The sequence below is a fragment of the Talpa europaea genome (genome assembly GCF_964194135.1).
Source record: "Talpa europaea genome assembly, chromosome: X".
Classification (NCBI taxonomy): domain Eukaryota; kingdom Metazoa; phylum Chordata; class Mammalia; order Eulipotyphla; family Talpidae; genus Talpa; species Talpa europaea.
In genome coordinates, this window is record NC_140081.1 from 26,012,375 (window position 1) to 26,032,806 (window position 20,432).

Sequence of the window (20,432 nt, forward strand, 5' to 3'; positions counted from 1 at the left end):
GTGGCTCAGGCGGTTGAGCGCAGCACTGTGAAGCTGTCTGCAGTGTCTGTAGTGCCAGTTCCATCCCCACCGGCTGTGGAGATAGCCACATGGCGAGCAGACCTCTCCTGTCTTCGCCCGCTGCTCCCCTCAGCAGTGTATTTCCGCTGCCTGTTCTGTTCCCCGCTCTCTCTCTGGTGAATCCTCACACGCTCCCGCACATCTGGCCTATATATATATCTTTTGCAGCTCTATGATTATTTGATTGACCTTTTGATCCATTATTTTATGAAACATCTGTGGACAAATTATCAGTGAAAGTGGCCTTTGGTTATTGACCAAATGAATAGCACTATCTCCTGTTGTTAAGCTTTTCACAATTCTCGTGACCATGAACTTTGCAGAGGAAAAATAAACCTCTTTAAGGCTTGCTCACTGCACAAATTCTATTCCTCTCCCACAAGCTGCAAAGATAGTCATGTGGCCTGTGCTAAATAAATGGGTGGGTAAAAGATTCCATAGAAAGATTCTTGTCGTGCCTTTGCAACTAGCACCATGTAGCTGTTTGTCAGTAATTTTCATTTCTGCCAGAATGTGTTATTCAATCTACTTTGCCAATAGGTTATGTTGAATTTGCTCAATAAGAATGAACATACTGGAGAATTAGATCTTGACTCAGCTGTTTGTAACAGCTTTTTGCATTTTTCTTTGTCTTGGAATGCAAAGACTTTTGCAGGTATGATTAAAGGAGGAATCAGCCTTGAAAGTATGGTGCTGTCATTAATTTTTAATACATGGGTTTGGATTCAGGAGACACTGAGAGTTTCCCTACACAACTGGAGAGAAAAATAACCTCTTTGAAGTACAGAACTGAGCCTGTAGACATGAGGAATATGCTGGCATAAAATTGACAAATGATTTTTTGTTCTAACACTCTTGATTTTCTAGTATTTTTTAAGCCAAATGCCTGAAATTGAGTATGTCATTTTATTTATTTTTAAAGATTTATTTTTACTTATTTATGCATAGAATAACTGGGGTATAGGCCAGAGGTGCAGGGGTGTGGGGTGTGTGTGAGAGCATTCACCAGAGACAGGGTGGGAAGCAGAACAGGCAAATTGACTGAAATACACTGCTGAGGGGAGCAACGGGTGAGACAGGAGAGGTCTGCTGTGCCATGTGGGTCAACTCCCTGGCCGGGGATCGAACTCATGCTGCAGTGGCTGGTGATTGCTTGATAGCGATAGGACTTTAACCCCTGTGCCACCAGAGAGGTCCCCTTAGTATGTAATTTTAAACCTAGGTTTTATTTATTTATTTATTTTTTTTTTTAAATAGAGGCATGTTTTTATTTATTTATTTGTTTGTTCGTTCGTTTTGTTTATACATGCACTGGGTACAGTCAGAAGCACGGGAGGGTGAGAGAATTCACCAGAGCCAGAGCGGGGAGCAGAGCAGGCAGAAGGACTGAAGTACACTGCTGAGGGGAGCAGCGGGCGGCAGGAGAGGTCTGCGCGCCATGTGGGACCCTCCTCCGGTGGCCGGGGAGCAGCCGGGGATCGAACCGGCGCCGCAGAGGTCGCCGGCAGCTTTGCAACCCAGCGCTCAACCGCTGCGCCACCGGGGAGGCCCTTAAACCTAGGTTTTAGATTCAGAGAAATTTTAAAAAATATATGTAGAAAAACTTCATAAACTATAAAATAGCATCTTTATTTTGGTTTTTGTAGTGAGATTATAGTTCACATTTTACATTTCAGCTTTATAAAAGGCAGGAACTGTAATATTCCAAATTAGAAAGATCACACTTAATGAGTTTCCATAAATAAAGTAACAGCTTTCCACAACTTCTTGAAAGACGTGAGCTGCCTGGCTTTGCCTTACCTGGTGACTTATACTTTTTTGTAGGAAATATTTCCCTGAAAGGTTTTTCTGTGGTCATAGTGTCAGCCTTTTCTTTCTTTCTTTCTTTTTTAAAATTTTATTCTTATACAAAAACCGGGGTACAGGCCAGATGTGTGGGAGGGTGAGAGGATTCACCAGAGACAGTGCAGGGAACAGAACAGGCAGACTGACAAAATACACTGCTGAGGGGAGCAGCAGGCGAGACAGGAGAGGCTTGCTTCGCCATGTGGGATTCTCGCGGGCGGGCCAGCTGGGCTCAAACCCGTGTTGCAGAGGCTGTGGACAGCTTCACAGTGTGGCGCTCGACCGCCTGCGTCACCAGGGAGGCCCATAGTATCAGCCTTTTCACACAAAAAAATATACAGTGAAAACATTCAACTACTGGGGCCTCCCTGGTGGCGCAGTGGTTGAGCGCTGGGTTGCGAAGCTGCCCGCAGCCTCTGCAGCGCCGGTTGGATCCCCAGCCTCCAGGCGAGGGTCCCACCTGGCACACAGACCTCTCCTGCCGTGCCCGCTGCTCCCCCTCAGCAGTGTATTTCGTCAGTCTGCCTGTTCTGTTCCCTGCTCTGTCTCTGGTGAATTCTCTCACCCTCCTGCGCTTCTGACTGTACCCAGTGCTTGTATAAATAAATAAATAAATCTTTAAAAAAAATTCAACTTTCAGAGACAACATCAAGAAATAGAACACCTGTAATCACTTACCAACATAAGACAGAAGCGCGAAAGGCTTTTCACTGCCTTAAAACAGTGGTTCTCAAACTTTAGAGTACATCTAGAGTGAGGGCTTGTTCAAGCAGCGCAGGGCCCCGCCTCTAGAAGTTCTGATTCATTTGGTTTGGAGTGGGGTCGAGAATTTGCACTTAAAAAAAAAAAAAAATCCAGGTGGTGCTAATGCTACTGGTCTAAGTGTAGAGGTGAGAGACAAGTTTCCCCAAGACATTCAGAGCAGACCTTTCTAAAACTTGTCATTTTGGCATATGGATCATTTTCAGCTAAATGAGCAAGACTCTGCAAGCTCATTAAAAAAAAAAAAAAAAAAAAAAAACAAACTTACCACTCCTTTAACTACCCAAAAGAACGAAAATTAGGGATTTTTGCCCAGAATTAGGATTTTTTTACCAGAAATAACTTTTTTATCAAAGAAACCTATCTGTTTTTTTTCTTAAGATTTATTTATTTATACAAGAACCGAGGTACAGGCCAGATGCTTGTGAGGGTGAGAGGATTCACCAGAGACAGAGCAGGGAACAGAACAGGCAGACTGACGAAACACACTGCTGAGGGGAGCAGCGGGTGAGATAGGAGAGGTCTTGTGCCATGTGGGACCCTCACCGGCCAGCAGGGATCGAACCCGTGCTGCAGAGGCTGCAGACAGCTTCACAGCAGTGCGCTCAACCCCCTGCTCCACCAGGGGAGGCCCAAAGAAACCTATCTTAAGGCAAGCAAACATCTAGTAATGGAGCATCTGATCTAGTAACAAAGCATCTGATCTTGGTCGTATAAGTCACCCTCTCCTCATCATGTGGTCGCCTCTACTATCCTTGAAACTCCAGCCCGATATCCTGTTCCTTAGCTCCTGATATATACACCCCCATCTTGCCCCATTGGCCTTAGAATCTACATCCATATAATTCTCTGTACCTATGTAATGTGTATTCATTTCTCCTACAAATCTATCTGATGCTAATTTGATTGTTAGACCAGCCCCAGAGTAGTAAGGGGGAGTAAGAGGAAGTTTCTTTTCTGCCCTCTACAGAGATTAAGATGAGAAAAGTGAGATATAGAGAAGGATTTTGTGACTTGCCTATAGATATAAGCTAATAAGTAGCAGAGTCATAATTTTGAAGCCAGGTATTTTACCACCAGATCATCATTGCTTCGTTGTACTTTTGATGGTAAAAACAAGCAAACAAAAAATTACAATATAAACAAGCTGAAAATCTAAAAATTAAATGAAAGCTATTATTTTAAAATGATTGTTGTGATTTAGCATTATTAAATTTATTGATTATTTTGGGGGGGGGCAAGATTTATTTTGTTCACCCTCCACTAAACGCCAAAATGCCATAAACCATTAAGCATGTTTCCTCAGGAGTTTTCATTATTTTCAGTTTAGAAGAAAAATATTTATTGAGCATCTGACATGGCAATCAGGGATGGTATTGTCAAGGGTATAACTAATAAACAGTGTGCTTCAGAAAGGCCTCTATTCCACTCAGCAATATCACAATTAACATTTTTCTAGTTGAAATTTTAATGGTTTACTACAAAGATATCATTTCATTGGCAATGATTCTATTAAACTTAAAATGCTCCTTGGTACCTTTTCTGCATTTTTCACAATAAAGTCTTTACATATTTGAAAAATTTGGAGGAAGAAATGCAAACAAGTCAGTAATTATCCTTACCCCTAAAATCATGTATCTGGGCAGGTACTGACCCTATCAATTACATGGTTAAAAATAGTAGACTATAATTTCTTCCCCTAAAAAAATGTGCCAAAGTTATATGGTGCTATCCTATAAGCAAAGCAAAAATCTTTTTAAGTGTTGGGCCTCCCTGGTGGCGCAAGGGGTTAAGCACCGCACTATGAAGCAATCCGCAGCCTCTGCAACACAAGTTTGATCCCTGACCGGCCAGGGAGCTACCCACATGGTGAGGCAGACCTCTCCTGTCTCGCCTGCTGCTCCCCTCAGCAGTGTATGTCAGTCAGTCAGCCTGTTCTGTTTCCCACTCTGTCTCTGGTGAATTCTCTCAACCCCCGCATCTCTGGCCTGTACCCCAGCTCTTGCATGCATAAATAAATAAATCTTAAAAAAAAAAAATCTTTTAAGCGTCACTGAATTTTGCTACCATATGGACCAAGAGTCAGCCATGCAGATAACATGAAAAAATATAATTATCACTTATGTTTTAAGACAATCTTTTATGTATTGATATATAACTTACTTTATAATATGTAATTCCAGCTGACTTCCTCATACTTGCAGCTAAGAAATGGGCGATTATTAATCTACCTCTGCCACAGCACTTTATCTTTACCTTACCAACAAAAGCTTCAGAGTCCTTTAGGCTGAAAAGCCAAGAGACCTTAGAAAGCATTGGAAAATGCTCTTTTCATACCAGTGAACTATTTGGTAGGCTTTCTGTGCACATACACAATTTGTTTCATTCCAACAACAGGGTTAGCAGTAAGAAATGTAATAAATGTGCTCTTTGGTGAAATGGAGAGTCTGAGTTATTCAAAGGTAATTTTTCCAATAAAGTGATCTATTGTGATACCAATTACATGTTTGTGTTCCCATTTTCATCATACTATATAATTCAGTCTCGTAATGCTTAGAACATTAAACCTAAGTGAAATTGCACAACAAACAGAATTACTTGGTGCTGAATAAGCCATTGGGATAGAGATTAGATAATTTAGAACATTTACAGAATTTTATCCTTATTGTTGTTCAGAACACCAAGCTATAAAATAAAATTTGTGGGCACATAACATAATACAGTAGGCAAAATTGTAGGAGTACTAGAAATATCCATTGAGGTTTCACATACTTAGAATGAATCTCCACACGGCTGGGCAAATAACATCTTCTGCAGAAAGAATTACCAGGAAATTGTATTCACACAATTCCCAGAGTTCATATAGAAACAGGGATCTTCAAGTTCTTACCAACCTAAGCAGAGAGACCTCAACCCTAGGAATGACACACTTTAGATGTTTGGCTAATCTAGTCTTTTTTTTTTTTTAAAGATTTATTTATTTATGCATACAAGAGCTGGGGTATAGGCCAGAGATGCGGGGGTAGGGAGGTGAGAGGATCCACCAGAAACAGAATGGGGAACAGAACAGGCAGACAAGCCAAAACACACTGCTGAGAGGAGCAGCAGGTGAGTCAGGAGAAGTCTGCTGTGCCATGGGGGTAGCTCCCTGACCAGCCGGGGATCTTCACAGTGTGGTGGTTAACCCCTTGCACCATCAGGGAGGCCCATTAAAGGAAAGACTGTTGCTGACACAACCTGAAAATTCTTAAAAGGAAGTCTTAAAGGGATCAAGCTGACCGACAAATAACATAACTGACTACCAGAACAAAGTTCAACAGTATTTAAAGTAATATGGCAAGGACAGAAAAAATCAAACCAAAACACTTTTGGATTCTGATAGCAGAACTGAGCAAAGAGTAGAGGAGTTTGAATGGACTGTAGTGTAGGATTACTAGTATTTTGGCGGAGGGAGTGGTGTGGCCACATACATTTGAAGAAGGGTGAACCTGTACTCCTTAAACATATACAGTGTTGTAAACTAATGTCACCTCAATTTAAAAAAAAGGATAAGAGGGCCTCCCTGGTGGTGCAAGGGGTTAAGAGGCAACCTATGAAGCTGTCCGCAGCCTCTGCAACATGAGTTTGATCCCCAGGCTGGCCAGGGAGCTACCCACATGGCACAGCAGACCTCTCCTGATTCATCTGCTGCTCCCCTTAGCAGTGTACTTCGGTCAGTCTGCCTGTTCTATTCCCCACTCTGTCTCTGGTGAATCCTCTCACTCCCCACACATCTGGCCTGTACCCCAGCTCTTGTAAGCATAAAAAAATAAATCTTAACGAAAAAGCTTTAAAAAATAAAATTTATAAAAGGATAAGAAATTACTTAGCATCCAAGAAAGAGAAAGTGTGACCCACAAAGAGAAAAATTAGTAATAGAAATAGAAACAGGAATCATGGAACGATAATTAATAGGCAAGAATGATAGAACAGCTATTATAGTCTCAATATTATAAAAAATAAGTAGAGTAAAAGAAAATATGAAAATACAAATGGAAGATACAGAAGAAAGACCCAAATGGAACTTCTAGATATGAAAAACATAATACTAGAATTTATAATTTCACTGGTTGGTTTTAACAGCACATAGACATACAGAAAAAAAAGAACAGGAGGCTTGAAGACATACTAACAGAAACTATCCAGAATGAAGCACCTTTCCAAAATGCAGCACTACCCAAAATGGCTAAGAAAAAATATCAGCGTCTCAGTGGTCTGTCAAGAGGGAAATATCAAATGGTTTAACATACGGGCAGTAGGAATCCCAGGATAGAAGAAAGAAAGGGAACACAAAAGTAACTGAAGAAATAAATTTCCTAAAATTGATTTTTTAAATCCTATAAACTTCAGTAGGTGAATAGGTAAACTGTGATATATCCAGACAATAAGCTATTACTCAGTACTGAAAAGAACTGACTTATCAAACCATCAAAAGACGTGGACGATATTAAATACATATTTCTAAGTGGAAAAAAAAAATCTGAGCATACTATGTACTGCATGATTCCGATTATATGACCTTCTGGAAAAGGCAGAACTATGAAGACAGCAAAAATACCAGTAGTTTCCAGGAGGGATTGGTGGGTAGGGAAAAGAATGGAGAACACAGGATTCTTAGAGCAGTAAAAACACTCCATATGATATTATAATGGTGGATATACATCATTATACATTTGTCCAAATCCACTGAATGTTTAGCATGAAGAGTGAATCCTAATGTAAACTATAGACTTTAGATGAATATGATGGGTCAATGTAAGTTCATCCTTCGTCAAAAAAAAAAAAAAAAGGGACCTCCCCAGTGGCGCAGCGGTTGAGCGCTGGGTTGCGAAGCTTCCCGCAGCCTCTGCAGTGCCAGTTCGATCCCCGGCTGCTCCCCGGCCACCGGAGGAGGGTCCCACATGGCGCGCAGACCTCTCCTGCCGCCCGCTGCTCCCCTCAGCAGTGTACTTTGGTCCTTCTGCCTGCTCTGCTCCCCTCTCTGGCTCTGGTGAATTCTCTCACCCTCCCGCGCTTCTGACTGTACCCAGTGCTTGTATAAATAAAAATAAATCTTTAAAAAAAAAAAAAAAAGGCACTAGTCTGGTGAATTATTTTGATAACAGAAGACTATGCATCTATAGTGTCAAAGGAAATCCTGTACTTACCCCTCATTTTAATTGTAAACCTGAAATTGCTCTTGCTTTGTTAATTTCTTAACAAAAATCTTTTTTAAAAAATCCTATAAATCCACAGATCTAAGTAGGGCAACAAACCCGAAACATGATAAAATGCATGGAACACCACATCAAGACATGTTAAAATCATATTGTTAAAAAACAGTGATAACAAGAAAATCTTAAAAGACGCCATTACACACAAGTGTACAAAGGTAAGTAAGAGTCACTGTAGACCTCTTTTCAGAAACTATGAAAGGCATAAAAACACTTCTTTACAGAGCTCCAGAGGGGAAAAAATGTTGATCTAGAGTTCTCTATCCAGAAAACATATCTTTCCAAAATGAAAGTAGTTTTCAGACAAACAAAACCAGAATGTGGCACCAGCACACCTGCACTACAAGAAATGCTACAAGAAGTTCTTCCAGCAGAAAGCTATGATACCAGAAAGAAATGTGAATCAACACAAAGGAATGAAGGGTGCTGAAATTGTAAATATGTGGTAAATATAAAATTCACTGTTCTCTGAGGTCATTCCAAGAGAGAATATGCAGTCTCATTGTTTACTTGGAAAGTTATAGAGAACATTTGAAGGGAAAATACCTTGTTGGTTTTAACTGAATATTAATAAAAACCTTTTTAAAGAAATGAGTAATAACGCTAACACTTAACTGTAAGTTTCGAATTTATATTGTTTCCTCCCGTGTACAAAATCATGTTTGCCTGCAAAAAATAAAAAATAAGTCATTTTTCTAATTCTTTTACAAGACCATTATTTAAAGCAAAAATAACAATGATGGGTTTTATAGCATAGTATAAATTAAACCAAAGGCCAGGAGGAAAGGGAAGTATACAGGTGTAGGATGCTTATACAATTATGTGAGATGCTATAATAATATTTGAAAACATTGTGATAAAATAAAGAAGTATTTTGTAAAGCTTAGAGCAACCATTTCAAAACAAACCTATGAAGAGGTGTAAAAGATAAATCAATTGTGGAGATAAATAAAATATAAAAGTTCTCTATTCAAAAAAAGACATAAGAAAGGAGGACAAAGAACAGATAGACCAAAAAAAGACAAAGAGCCAATGTTAAATTCAAAGTTAACCATGCTAATACATTAAATATAAATGGTCTAAATGCTTCAGTTAAAAGGCAGACATTCGGTTGAGCGCTGGGTTGCGAAGCTGCCGGCGACCTCTGCGGCGCCGGTTCGATCCCCGGCTGCTCCCCGGCCACCGGAGGAGGGTCCCACATGGCGCGCAGACCTCTCCTGCCGCCCGCTGCTCCCCTCAGCAGTGTACTTCGGTTCTTCTGCCTGCTCTGCTCCCTGCTCTGGCTCTGGTGAATTCTCTCACCCTCCCGTGCTTCTGACTGTACACAGTGCATGTATAAACAAAAACAAACAAATAAAACATGCCTCTATTAAAAAAAATAAATAAATAAAAGGCAGACATTACTGACAAAGTTTAAAAAATAAAAAGCAAGACTTATGCTGTCCACAGGAAGTAAAAAGTGACAGAATTGAAAGAATAGTCAAAATTATAATTAAAGATTTCAACATAATTTTCATGGTAATTAATAGAAAAGCAGACATAAGATAAATGGGAGCAAAGAACATTTAAACAATAAAAATTATCACCTTCACTTGATTGATATTTCAAAAAACACCCACTATAGAATACACAGTCTTTTCAAATGTACATGGAATATACACCTAAGTAGACAATCTGCTGGGTCATTAAACAAGTCTTAAAAAATTGCAATCAGGACCTCCCCAATGGCGCAGCGGTTGAGCGCTGGGTTGCGAAGCTGTCCGCAGCCTCTGCAGCACCGGTTCGATCCCCGGCTGCTCCCCGGCCACCGGAGGAGGGTCCCACATGGTGTGCAGACCTCTCCTGCTGCCCGCTGCTCCCCTCAGCAGTGTGCTTCGGTCCTTCTGCCTGCTCTGCTCCCCACTCTGGCTCTGGTGATAGCACCAGTTTGATCCCCGGCCACCAGCGAGGGTCCCACATGGCGCACAGAGCTCTCCTGCTACGCCCGCTGCTCCCCTCAGCAGTGTACTTCGTCAGTCTGCCTGCTCTGCTCCCTGCTCTGGCTCTGGTGAATTCTCTTATCCTCCCGCGCTTCTGACTGTACCCAGTGCTTGTATAAATAAATAAATAAATCTTAAAAAAAAAAAAGATGGAATAGAATAAGAAGCCTCTTAAAAAAAAAAATTGCAATCATACATAGCATGCTCCTTAAACGCAACAGAATTAAGTAACAAACCAGTAAGAGAAAGTTATCAGGGAAAATATCCAAATTTTTGTAAATTAAACAATATACTTCTAAATTCATGAGTCAATGAAGAAATACAAAGAATTAAAGTATTTTAATGGGATGAAAATAAAATATGGAGTTTTGTGAGATGCAGCTAAAAGAGTGCTTAAACCTTACAGGAAATTTTATAATTTTAAATACATTACAAAAAGGAATGCCTAAAACCTTAAGACGTGGGAAAAAAACATAATAGTAATGATGCTAGGAACAGAAATTCATAAAATAGAAAATGTACAAACAATAAAGAAAATGAAAGCAAAACTTCTAGCTAGACTGATTAAGAGGAGTGAAGATACAAATTATCAATATCAGGAATAAAAGAGGGTGCATTCACATAGATCATAGAGAACATTATATAAATGGCATTAAGTCACTATTAACTACATAAGTTTCACTAGATTAAATTGATGAATTCCTTGAAAGACACAAATTACCAAAATGAACTCAATGAGAAATAGAAAGAACAGAAGCCCTATTTCAGTTACGAAAATTGAATTCACAAATAATAACCATTCCAGAAAGAAAACTCCAGGCCCAGATGGCTCCAGATGGCTTCACTGAATTCTACCAAACACACAAGATATAATACTAATCCTATTAAAATCTCCCAGGAAATAGAAAAGGACTCTTCCCAACTCATTTTATGAGGCTAGCATTATCCTGTTAGGCAAATCTAGTAAAAACAAACTACAGGCTAGTATTTCTCATAAACATAGACACAAAAATCTTAACAAAATATTAACAACTCTTACCCTGCAATATATAAAAAGGATAATATACATGTCCGAGTGGTAATTATCGAAGGAATATAGATTGGTTTACCATGAAAAATCAATAACAGACTTAAAAAAATACATATGTACTTTCACCCCAATACAAAATTAACCCCCACATTTTTTTTTTTTTTTTTTATAGAGGCATGCTTTATTTATTTGTTTGCTGGTTTGTTTGTTTGTTTTGTTTATACATGCACTGGGTACAGTCAGAAGCGCGGGAGGGTGAGAGAATTCACCAGAGCCAGAGCGGGGAGCAGAGCAGGCAGAAGAACCGAAGTACACTGCTGAGGGGAGCAGTGGGCGGCAGGAGAGGTCTGCGCGCCATGTGGGACCCTCCTCCGGGGCCGGGGAGCAGCCGGGGATCGAACCGGCGCTGCAGAGGACGCGGGCAGCTTCGCAACCCAGCGCTCAACCGCTGCGCCACCGGGGAGGCCCAACCCCCACATTTGACAATATTCAACACTTATTCATGGTAAAATCTCTCAGACAATTAAGAATAAGAGTACATTTTTAACCTGATAAAGAACATCTATGTTAGACTGATAGTTAACATCATATTTAATGTTTTTTTTTTTAAGATTTATTTATGCATACTAGAACCGAGGTACGGGCCAGAGGTGGTGGGGGGGGGGGTTGTGAGAGAATTTAACAGAGACAGAGTATGGAACAGAACAGGCGGATTGACTGAAACACACTGCTTAGGGGAGCAGCGGGCAAGCCAGGAGAGGTCTGCTGCGCCATGTGGATAGCTCCCTGGCCTGGGATCCCACTTGTGCTGCAGTGGCTGGGGATAGTTTCATATGTTGCATCTCAACCTGTTCCAACACCAGGGAGGCCCTGATAGTAAGGCCAGTAAGCAGAACCAAAATGTCCATCTCACCACTCCTATTTAGTAGTGTATTGTAAGTGCTATCCAATGTAATAAGTCAGGGAAAACATCTAATAGGCATACAGATTGGAAAGTAAAAGGTAAAATTGTACTTATTTATATATCACATGATTATGTACATAAGATATTCAAAGGGATATACAAACATGCTATTAGAACTAATAGGTGAGTTTAGCAAGGTTGGAAAATACGAGACAATACAAAAATGAGGGCCTCCCTGGTGGTGCAAGGGGTTAAGACGCAACCTATGAAGCTATCCCCAGCCACTGCAGCACGAGCTCTACCCTGGCCGGCCAGGGAGCAATCCACATGGCGCAGCAGACCACTCCTGGCTTGCCTGCTGCTCCTCTCAGCAGTGTATTTCAATCTGCCTGTTCTGTTCTGCACTCTGTCTCTGGTGAATCCTCTCACCTCCCACACCTCTGGCCTGTACCCCAGTTTTTGCATGCATAAATAAATAGGTCTTTTTAAAAAACGATATACAAATGATCCATAAATACATGAAAAGATGTTCAACATCAAGTTAATGGAAAAAAATCTTTTTTAAGGACTTATTTATTTTTATTTATACAAGCACTGGATACAGTCAGAAGCGTGGGAGAGTGAGAGAATTCACCAGAGCCAGAGCGGAGAAGAGAACAGGCAGACTGACGAAGTATACTGCTGAGGGGAGCAGCGGGCGGCAGGAGAGGTCTGTGCACCATGTGGGAACCTGGCCTGGTGGCCGGGTGGCCAGGGATCGAACCAGTGCTGCAGAGGCTGGGGGCAGCTTCACAACCCGGCACTCAACCACTGCACTACTGGGGAGGCCCAATGGAAAAATGTTAATGAAACCACAGCAAAGTACTATCAAATACCCACTAGAATAGCTAAGTAAAAAGACTAACAACACTAACAATTGACAAGGAAGTGTTCCAGCTGGGACTCATATCTTGTTATTGGGAATGAAAATGGTTCAACTGCTTTGGGGAATAATATTGCAAATTTAGATTAAATATGTACTTACCATACAATCAAGAATACCACTGTTAAGTATCTAAAGAAATGGAAACATTAAATGTCCTTAGCAAGTTTGTTTATGGTAGCCAAAGATTGTTAACAACATGAAATTTCATTAATAGAAAAATGGATAGACAAATTATGGTATATCCATATGATGGAATATTTTTCAGCATTAAGAAAAGAACAAACTATTTATATGCACAAAATAGATGAATCTCAGAAACATTACAATGAGTAATAAAAACCAGATGTACTACTGTATGACTCCATATGAAAGTCTAGAATGAGCAAAACTAAGCTATGGTGACAGAAATCTGGCCAATGGTTACTTGGCGCTTGGGTGAAGGAGGACATTGACTGAAAAGGTGAACAAGAGAATTTTTTGAAGGGATAGAAATATTCGACATTAGAGGTTGGCAAACTAAACCCCTGAATCTGACCTGCAGTCTATTTTTGTACAGTCAGTTAGCTCAGAAAAGAATGTATTTTTTTTTTAAAGATTTATTTATTTATACAAGCACTGGGTACATTCAGAAGCGCGGGAGGGTGAGAGAATTCACTAGAGCCAGAATGGGGAGCAGAGCAGGCAGAAGGACCGAAGTACACTGCTGAGGGGAGCAGCGGGCGGCAGGAGAGGTCTGCGCCCCATGTGGGACCCTCCTCCGGTGACCGGGGAGCAGCCGGGTATCGAACCGGCGCTGCAGAGGCTGCAGGCAGCTTCGCAAGCCAGCGCTCAACAGCTGCGCCACCGGGGAGGCCCGAAAAGAATATATATATATATATATTTTTTTTTTGTAAATGCTTTAAAAAAAATCAAAAGACGCATGTGAACTTTATGTGAAATTCAGATTTTAGTGCCATAAACTTATTCCAATACAGTCATGCTTTGTTTGTTTATATACTGTCTAAGGCTACTTTCATGCTACATCAGCAGAGTTGATTAATTGCAAGAGAGCCCATATGTCCCACAAACCTAAACTATTTGCTCTCTGACCCTTTATAGAAAAAATTTGCTGACTCCTGGGTTAAACCATTATAGGCCGTGCCATTTCCACCTTGCTTATTAGAATACTCAACTCTTTGAGACCTGAGCTGCTACGTGAGAAGTTCGACCACCCTGAAGCTACAATGTTCTGGATAGCCCAAGCACAAGGAGAACCAAATGCAGGCCCTCTGGTAGACAATTCCAGCTGGGCCCACACTTCAAAGTGGCTCGTCCCAGGCACCAGACATATAAATGAAATGTCCCTGAGTGATTCTTTCTCCAACTATTCAAATCATTACCAGACATTGCAATCCCCCAGCTGTGGCCCCAGACATCAGAGAGCAAAGACAAGCTTCCCCCACTGTCCTTTGGGAATTGCTGATCCAACTATAATAAAATACTAGTTGTTTTTATGTCACTAAGTTTGGGGTAGTTTGTTACATAATAGCAACACAAAACCAAACTAGAGAATACCTACATTAATAAGAAAAGCATGGATAAGTTATGAATCTGGTTTTAAAGCAAACACACAAAACCAACCATGTAAATCCTTTTAAAGATTTTCCCCATTTAGGTTATACCTCTTAGAGAATGTGCTTTCCACAGACTCTAGCACATAGCATCATGAGTCATCATGATGGGGTCTGGGTAGAACTGGCAAAGGCTGCCTTTTACTTTTATGAAAAAGGATATATTTATTTCAGAAATGCAGGATTGGTGTGCAATTTGAAAATAAATGTTATTCACCATATTAACAATACAGGCACAGAATTATGACTATCTCCAAATAAATAAAAGCATTTAAGGGCCTCCCCGGTGGCGCAGCGGTTGAGCGCTGGGTTGCAAAGTTGCCCGCGGCCTCTGCGGCGCCGGTTCGATCCCCGGCTGCTCCCCGGCCACCGGAGGAGGATCCCACATGGTGCGCAGACCTCTCCTGCCGCCCGCTGCTCCCCTCAGCAGTGTACTTCAGTCCTTCTGCCTGCTCTGCTCCCCACTCTGGCTCTGGTGAATTCTCTCACCCTCCCGCGCTTCTGACTGTACCCAGTGCATGTATAAACAAAACAAACAAACAAATATAATAAATAAATAAATAAAAAACATTAAAAAAAAAAGCATTTAATGTAACATCAATTCATGATAAAAATTCTTCGAAAGCTCCAACCAGAAATGGGCTTCCTTAAAATGATACTAAAACCCTATAGCAAACATCAGACACAGAGAAAGATAAAATACTTACGGCTTTAAGTTGAAACAAGACAAGAATGTCCACTCCTTATTTGATCACCATTGTAATGTAGCCAGTACAATAAGACAAGAATGATTAAAAAGAAGACATAAGAATGTATAGCAAGGAAGAAATAAAACAGTCACTACTGCTGGTGAGCTGTATGTATGTGGAAACCTGTGTGTGTATGTGTGTATGTGGTCAGCTAGGTGTAGCATAAAATATCAATACACAAAATCAGTTGTATTTTTTAATGCCATCAAAAATAATTACGAAATGAAACTTAAAACAAATATAAGCATCAGAAACACTAAATACATAAATCTACCTTAACTGTGTAAGAACTCTACAGAGAAAGTTATAAAATACTATCATTAATAGAAATGTAAAGAAACCTAAATTGGCAGATTTAATATTGCAAAGATAGTTTTCCACAAATCAGCTCTCTATATATGTCTATAAGTATGGATTGGCTAGTTTGTTCTTTTTTTTAAAGATTTATTTATACATGCACTGGGTACCGTCAGAAGCGTGGGAGGGTGAGAGAACTCACCAGAGCCAGAGCAGAACAGGCAGACTGACGAAATACACTGCTGAGGGGAGCAGCAGGCGCTGTAGGAGAGGTCTGCGCGCCATGTGGGACCCTTGCCTGTCGGCCGGGGATCAAACCGGTGCTGCAGAGGCTGCGGGTAGCTTCGTAGCCCAGCACTCAACCGCTGCGCCACCAGGGAGGCCCTAGTTTGTTCTTTCTACCTAAAATGGATTCTAATATTTAAAGTTGCCAGTGTCATTATTGAGTATATTAACATATTTTCAAGTTGAAATGATTAAAATGACATTGGGAATAAAGAATGACACATAATGCATCCACAATTCTCAGCATTTTTTTTTTCTTTTTAAAGTATAAAAATTATAAAAAACTGTAATGGAAAATCGTCTTGAGGCATTTTTCTATAAGATTCAAGATTGAGGACCCAGAAACACAAGAGCCAGCAGTTCCTCGCAGGTGATCTACTATAATACTTGAAGGTTACCACCTATGTAGAAGGATACAGACTCACATTCTCAATAAAATGAAAGGGAAGTTGAAGTACTTTGAACTCAGTATTCATTTTCTTTCTAATCATTCAAAGCCTGTTAAAATAGATCTTTATATCTGGTAGGGAGAGTTTGCCAAGGTTGTCTGATTTTGAACCAAATATTGCTTCAGCATTTAGGGCTTAGCACCAAACATATCCGGTTTGCTTCTCCCCCTCACCCAAATTGCATCGGGCCCTTTTCAAAACCATTTAATTCCATTTTTTCCACAGTATATGTCATGCACATAAGGGGTGCTTTGGCTTTTGTAATAAGAACACCAAGTACCATCCTGCCTTAGGAGGGAGCCCCTCCAAGATTGAAGGTGAGCAGAGCCCAAACCTTGGCAAGGCACCCCTTCTGATATGACGGCAGGGTCTGCTTGTGGACCTGCAAAAGAGCCCTCCTCGAGGAAATATCTAAATAATTTCGGTGGGTTACACCGTAATTCCCAAGACAAAACTCCATGGACGTGTTGGGCAGGTGTTTCACCCTGACCTGACCCCATGCACAATACACTCCAAAGCAGCAAGATATGCTACTATACTTTCTAGAGTAAAAGATCTATTAGCTCTGGGGTCTCCCTGGTGGCGCAAGGGGGTTTGCACAGCACTATGCAGCTATCCACAGCCTCTGCAGCACAAATTCAATCCCGGTCGGCCAGGGAGCAATCCACATGGCGCAGCAGACCTCTCCTGTCTTACCCGCTGCTCCCCTCAGCAGTGTATTTCAGTCAGTCTGCCTGGTCTGCTCTCTGCTCTGTCTTTGGCGAATCCTCTCACCCTCCACACCTCTGGCCTGTACCCCAGTTCTTGTATGCATAAATAAATAAATAAATCTTTTAAAAAAAAGATCTATTAGCTCTGGAATAACCCCAGGATAGGAGTGGAGATGCTGCCAATCTCTCCCCTACACCACCCCACCCCCAGCAGCCTCTCCTTTGCTACTAGAGTAATCTTTTCCCTGACTTTCGGTGGATTGCTTACACATTTTTTTAGGATTCCATTCTGATATATCTGTAGTGTTCTTTGGATGAATGTGTCTCTTTGTATGATATTTTTAGTGGCTGCTCTAAGTATAACATTGTATATAAAGACTTATGTGTTTACTGGTATCAACATTTTGCCAGTTTCAGCGAAGTGTAGAAACCTTACTTTTATGACCCTTTACCCTCCTCCATTTATAATAGACTTGTCTTAAATATTTTCTCTATGTACACTGAGAACTACTACTGTGTACACTACAATAGCTAGTGTTATAATTTTTGCTTCAGCCATCAAACATAATTTAGAAAACTCAAGAAAAGAATAAAAGTCTGTTTACCCACTTTTCTGCTCTGTCATTCTTTTCCCTATTTTTCCAATAGGGCAGCCTTTCATCTTTTATTATTTTCTTTTTATTTAGAGAACTTCCTTTAGTCATTCATAAATGTAGTAGATCTGCTGGCAACAAATTCTAGTATTTTGGCACCAGAGTATGTCTTGATTTCTCCCTCATCTCTGAAGGGTGTTTTTTTTTAAGATTTATTTATGCATACAAGAGCTGGGGTACAGGCCAGAGGTGAGGGGGTTGAGAGGATTCACCAGAGAGAGTGGAGAACAGAACAGGCACATTGACTGAAATACACTGCTGAGGGGAGCAGCGGGTGAGCCAGGAGAGGTGTGCTGCTCCATGTGGGTTAGCTGGCCAGGATCTAACGGATAGCTTCATAGTGCTGCCCCAACCTTTCCCTTGAATCATGAATTCATTTGGAACTAACAACTGTTCTTCTGAAGACAAATCACAAGTTGTGAAGAAAAGAAGCATATTTCCCTTTAGAAAAATCAAAGATCAAGTGACTTCACTATAGTGAATCAGGGAGAGGCAGAATCCCTCCTAAATCAGCTCCATATTGTACACCTGATGCTACACAGTAAATCAGAGTTTTGGACTGGATGTGCCATTGGGGGATTCTTCAAAGTTTTTAGACATTCGCATCTAGTCTACAAAGGAAAAATCTTAATTTGGTAGTGACAAAATTAGCCCCACTTCCTTCAAATCTACATTTAGCTGTAGCCTAAGAAAAAGGCAAAGTAGGGCCTCCCTGGAGGCACAGGGGTTAAAGTCTCAGGGCTATCAAACTATCACCAGCTACTGCAGCATGAGTTTGATCCCGGGCCAGGGAGCTACCCACATGGCACAGCAGACTTCTGACTCGCCCGCTGCTCCCCTCAGCAGTGTATTTCAGTCAATCTGCCTGTTCTGTTCCCCACTCAGTCTCTGGGGAATCCTCTCAACCCCCTACACCTCTGGCAGGTACCCCGGTTCTTGTATGCATAAATAAATTTTTTTTTTTTTTAAAGATACTTGGAAAGGGTCATGAGGGTGAGAGACCCATGGGAAGGCTACTCTTGGTCCTTGCAAAAAAAAAAAAGGCCACCATTATCTTGGCTTTGTGTTGGGTTTTGTGGTATATTTTTGCATTTTCTTTCTCTCCTCTGTCCCAACTCTCTGGTCCTGGCTAACCCTTTTCTTTTAGTCCTTTGCCAGAAGTTACCTTAGACTATGGCAAGTTTTCAGACTGAGCCTCTCTGGCTGGGCTTTTGCCGATGAGGAGATGGGTAATTTTTCGAGTTTGCACTTATTAGAAAATTTGAAATATCTTCCTCCTCTTCCTCTTCCTCTTCTTCCTCTTCCTCTTATTTTCTCTCTGCACACCAATTCTATTAACAATCTTTCACACTAAAAGTGTGCTTCCGGGACTCCCTGGTGGTGCAACCAGTTGGGACGCAGACTATGAAGCTGTTTACGGACTCTGCAGCATGAGTTCGATCCCTGGCCGGCCAGGGAGCTACCCACATGGCACAACAGACCTCTCCTGTCTTGACTGCTGCTCCCCTCAGCAGTGTATTTCAATCAATCCACCTGTTCTGTTCCCCACTCTGTCTCTGGTGAATCCTCCCACTCCAGCCCCCTCTACACACCTCTGGCCTGTACCCCAGCTCTTGTATGCATAAATAAATAAATCTTTAAAAAAAAAAAGTGTGCTTCCTTTGCCTTTGTGTATGCAGATGCCAGATCCCTTTTAGAATGTGCACCCCTTACCAGTTTGCACTAATAAGAGCCTTGGACTTCTTGGTAGTCTTTGGACAAAAGTTGAACAAAGAGATCTACTCAAACTTATTTTTTTTTCTTTAAAGATTTATTTTTTTTATTTATTTATACAAGCACTGGGTACAGTCAGAAGCGCAGGAGGGTGAGAGAATTCACCAGTGCCAGAGCGGGGAGCAGAGCAGGCAGAAGGACCGCAGTACAAGGCTGAGGGGAGCAACAGGCGGCGGGAGAGGTCTGCGCGCCATGTGGGACCCTCCTCTGGTGGCCAGGGAGCAGCTGGGGATCGAACCAGTGCTGCAGAGGCTGCGGGTAGCTTCGCAACCCAGCGCTCAACCGCTGCGCCACTGGGGAGGCCCTCAGACTTATTTTTTCTGAAGCAATATGCCATGATCAGTGGTCTTCTCAAAGTCTGATTTTCTTCTAGGTCTGTAACGGTCCTTTTTCCCAGAGCTGTCAACTTGATAAGGTATGAAAAGATAGATCAGAAATGGGAAAAAATTAGTAAGAAAAACATTGGGCCAAAGAAATTTATGGTAGCAGGTGTCTGGGCCTAGAGTTACTGTGTTTTTAACCTCTTGTTTACCAGCCTATGGGAACAGCAAAATTTGTCCTTGAGTCCTATCCTGTCTTTGTCCCAAGACAATACCTGATTCCCCACACTCGTGCCAACATTGGATATTATCAGTCTTTCATTTTTGTCTAGCTCATGGGTGAAACATGTTTTGCCTTTTCCTGAGAGTTGGTACGGTTGTCTCCATTTATTTTATTGGTCACTGTAGCGTAGGCAGGCAGTAGGGAGACCAGGCAAGAAGAGTTCAGAGCCCTCAGTGGTTTTTTCAGGCTTTTAATGATCTTTCTACGTCATGTGTAGTTAGGCAACCAGGTGCAGGTCAGGCAGAGGGGCCAGGGGGCCAGGAAGCTGGCAGGCCTCCCATCCCCCGGCGTATCTTTACTCTCTCTGGTGTTCTCTCTTCCCCTTGTAGTCATTTCTGCGGCTTTCTGCTGCCGTACCATCCTCCGCTGCCCTTATAGCCTCAGTATCTCAGCTCAGGTGTGCCCACCTCCGCATGCCCACACCATACTCCAGGTGTCCACCCTCAGGCATGGGTACCCAGAGTCCACCCTCCCAAGGCCTCCTGCATTCAAGGCCACAGGTGATTGCCACAGACCAACGGGCAAGCTGGAGCAATCTTTATTTAC